Source organism: Quercus lobata, chromosome 2 (genome assembly GCF_001633185.2).
Source record: "Quercus lobata isolate SW786 chromosome 2, ValleyOak3.0 Primary Assembly, whole genome shotgun sequence".
In the NCBI taxonomy this organism is placed as follows: domain Eukaryota; kingdom Viridiplantae; phylum Streptophyta; class Magnoliopsida; order Fagales; family Fagaceae; genus Quercus; species Quercus lobata.
In genome coordinates, this window is record NC_044905.1 from 15228987 (window position 1) to 15233102 (window position 4116).

General features: G+C 32.0%; 1 pseudogene; it reads left to right on the plus strand.

Moving 5' to 3' along the window:
* The first annotated feature begins 2815 nt into the window (after nt 1-2815).
* LOC115959971 lies at nt 2816-4116 on the plus strand (annotated as a pseudogene).

Sequence of the window (4116 nt, forward strand, 5' to 3'; positions counted from 1 at the left end):
GTAATTCCCTTGTCAATAACTTCATCAATCACTCAAACTACAATTCTCTTGTTAGAATTCTGTATTCTCTCATTTATAATGCCCATGTTAACAAAGTATGGATCAAGTTTTCTTGGAAAACTTCTTGATTACAGGGATTCTTGTGTACCTACTTTAATAATGCACTCCTTTTGCCAACTTCTATTTGGTCAACATGCATTGGGACAACTTTTATATTCAAAGCAGAAAGCCAAAGCAATTGGTTTCACTACAGTAGAAAGCCAAAGCAGTTCAACATAATACACACATACAATATGGCAAAAATTGGTTGAAAATATCCATAACTAATACCCAAGTTCAAACACATACAATATAGCAAACATTGATTGAAAAAATGTATAACTAATATTAACTAAATTCCTAGTTATTGAATGTGCAAATTATATTAGGAAATAAATCAAGGCCATATGCATAGAAAATTATATTAAAAAGATCAAAATCTTATAGGGTGTCTAAAAGCACAGTTCCCATACAACCAATACTTGCAATCTCGTTGTGCCTATACTCACCAAAAAAAAAAAAAACTTAATCAATATTTGTATCAAAACTGTAAAGGAAACATAGATTATGATTACAACTTGAATAATGAAATCACAAAAGTCGAACAATTAGAACTCGAAATAGGCAAATCGATGAGGAGCTCAGTTTTCTAAGAAATGTGAAACAAAAATCATGGGGAAATTGATGAAAAAGTGTGGGTAAACCAAAAAAAAATCAAAGATGAAATTAGGGTTTGTGACTTCCATGATCAATTCGTACCTAATCGGAATAACTTGTATGCTTTGTTGTTGCTGAGAACACTATGCCGAGAGAAACGAAGAGTCACAAATTGCCGAGATCAATTTGTACCTAATTAGACCTGTGCAATTTCCATGATTGTTGAGCTCTAGAGGATTCGAGATTTCCATGATCGTCAAGTCAAGCTATGAGTTTGGATTTGTGCTTTCTCAGTTTCTGTGAAAGAGTGAACTGAATAGAATTTTTTGCTTTGTGGATATCTTTTTAAATTTTTTTGTGGGCTTTTTTCAGGGGCTGAAAATTTTGTCATATTTTATCAAGGGTTGTGGGCTGAAAAATGTAAACATTTTGGTGCAAAATTTGCCTGCTCTTTTTTTTCCACATTTATTTCAAGGGTGTTTTAATTTATTCTGAGGGACTTAATAACCTTTGAGATAAAGTTTAGTAATATAACCAGCCAAATTTGTATTTATGGATTGTATTGGCAGATTTTAGTAAACCGGAAGCAAACAAACACTTCATTGTTTTCACCAAATACCATCTTACCATATGTGCAGGCTACTGCAAAGTTTTTCACTCCTACCAAACACTCTCAAATTTAGCTTTCCATCACCTCTAACAAGTGGTACCACTAGCTACATAACTATTTCAATTTTTCTCTCCTTAAATACTTAAATACTGCCATACCTTAATTAATCATACTCTCAACTATTGAACTCAAACCATAAGCCTCTAATCAAAAGCTACATATGTAATTATTTCAAACACTGGCTGGATTTTTGCGCATCATGTGGTGCATTTGATATCACAAATTTCTTGTTAATTTCCTCCAATATTTCAATAATTTTTCTTGTAAAAAATTGTAATTTCTAGAAGGACAATACAAAGGTGCATATATTGATTTAACCATATTATATGTGTTCAAAACTTTAAAAATTATATGATATAAATACGTATGTTTCATACCTACTCAAAAATGCAAATATTGTTTTGATAAAATAAAAATGTAAATGTCTTTCAATTTTTTTTTTCACACTTGTTATGTGTTATTAACTTTTTTTTTTTAATTCTAAAAAAAAAAACTTTTTTTTTCTTTTTTTAATTATTGGGCTTTGTTTTAATTGTTGCAAAATCAAGTAAACTTGAATAAGAATATCATATTTTAAATCAATTTCTTCTCGTATAAATCTTAAAAAATTACATCAAAATTTCATTATACTTAAATAATTAATGCATTATTTGAAATAATAATATAACAAATATTATTTTATTCTATATATATACACATGCACTAGCCTGGGATGCTCAGAGGCCATAAATAAAATAAAAATTAACATTTGTTTGGGTTGTAATGTATGTAAAAATAGAAATTGAGATGTTGGGAGAGTTGTAAAATGAGATGGCAAAATAAATATAGCAGATTTTTACGGTGTAAAATAGAACTCTTTTAACATCCCGGATGCTTTGAAGGAGTAAAAGAGTAAAGTAGTTGTATTTCCAAAGCGGAGAAGTTTTGAGAATTGAGACGTGTCAAGAAGTTGCTGTTGTTGCATGGGAGTGTGATGTGGCTTAACTTATTGTGTGGCACACGCCATTTGTAAATTAAGGTGTGTGTTACCATGTGCCCCGCACAATGTACCATACACAATGTCACTATTTCAAACTTTCAACATCCACTCCTTAAATACCACCTCACCTTACGAGAAGATATTTGGTATCAAATGATACTATGTCAGTGGTATTAAAATCCAATAAGTATGAGACATGTTAGTAAAAAATAATTAACCCACTAACAAATGAAAGACGTGTGTTAGTGGATAGTTATTTTTGCACATATATCTCTCGTTTATTCTATTTTTATACGGATGACGTACTAGTATTTGATATAAAATACTTTTTCCTCACGTTACTACTTATTGATAGTCTGATACACACAACGCTAGTGCTAGGAATTTTCACTCACTTTCACTTTAAGTTTCAGTCACTATCCTAGTAAAAAAATGCAACATTATTCACTAATTTACATTCATTCTTTCTGTTTCTCCTCCTCTTATCTTTCGAATTACAAGTTTCCAATGAGTCTCAATGTGTGACAGAATCTACACATGGGTGTCACGACAAATCCAAGGCCTTAAAACTCAATCTCATTGCTATTGCTGTTATTTTAGTTACTAGCATAATTGGTGTATGCCTCCCACTACTTACACAATCCATACGAACTCTTAACCCCGATTCCAAAGAATTTTCTATCATCAAAGCATTTGCCTCTGGGTCATTCTTGCTACTGGCTACATGCATGTTTAGCCCGATTCCTTCGCCTGCTTAGAGTCCGAATGTTTGCCTGATCACCCTTGGAAAAAATTTCCATTTTCAACATTTGTGGCTATGCTGTCTGCCTTATTAACCCTAATGCTAAATTCACTTGCAATGTCGTATCACACCAAACCTAACGCTCAAGTGGATTTTGGAAGAAGCAGCAGTAATTTGAAAAAAGCAACCACCATTGAATTACACACTAATATTGGGATGATAGTCAGTCCAAATTGTTAAGGCATCGTGTTGTTGCTCAGGTATATATATACATGAATCAAGCTATTACATTTGTTAGTATAAATCAACATCAGATTTTGAAGACTTTTTTTATTTATGTAATTACCTTTTTAGCTTCGACTTTGCTTTATTTCATTCATTCAATCTTTGTGTAAGAATTTAAAAATCTGATATTCATATAGTCCTTACTTCTTAGCCTTAATATATTTGTAAATTTATAATATGTCATGGCTAGAATAATCAAACATTCAACAATAATAATAAAAAGCGTATGTGTTGAATACAGGTTTTAGAAGTGGGGATAGTGGTGCACTCGGTTGTGATTGGGCTTTAATTGTGTGCCTCACATAATCTATTCATGATCAGACCACTCATTGCTGTTGTGTGCTTCCTTCAGCTCTTTGAAGGAATGGGTACTCTAGGAGGATGCATACTACAAGTTAATTTTAATAATCTATACCCTCCTAATTAAATTATTTTTGCATCCAAACCAAAACATACAATTACATGGTTTCTAACATAAAATGCATGATCGGGAGGATTATAAATTAAAGATGAACATGATAATGGTGTTTTTTTTTTCGTTTACAGCACAGCGCCATTTGGCATCGCTCTAGGGCTGTGTCTATCAAACGTGTATTGGACGCAGCATCAGCGGGTATATTAAATTATATGGCGTTGGTCAATATCCTTGTGGTTGATTTCTTAGGGTCCAAGTTGCAACAAAATGTAAATCTTCAAATGCTGGCTTTTCTTGGTGTTCTTTTAAAAAAGGTTTCTGTAGTGTGA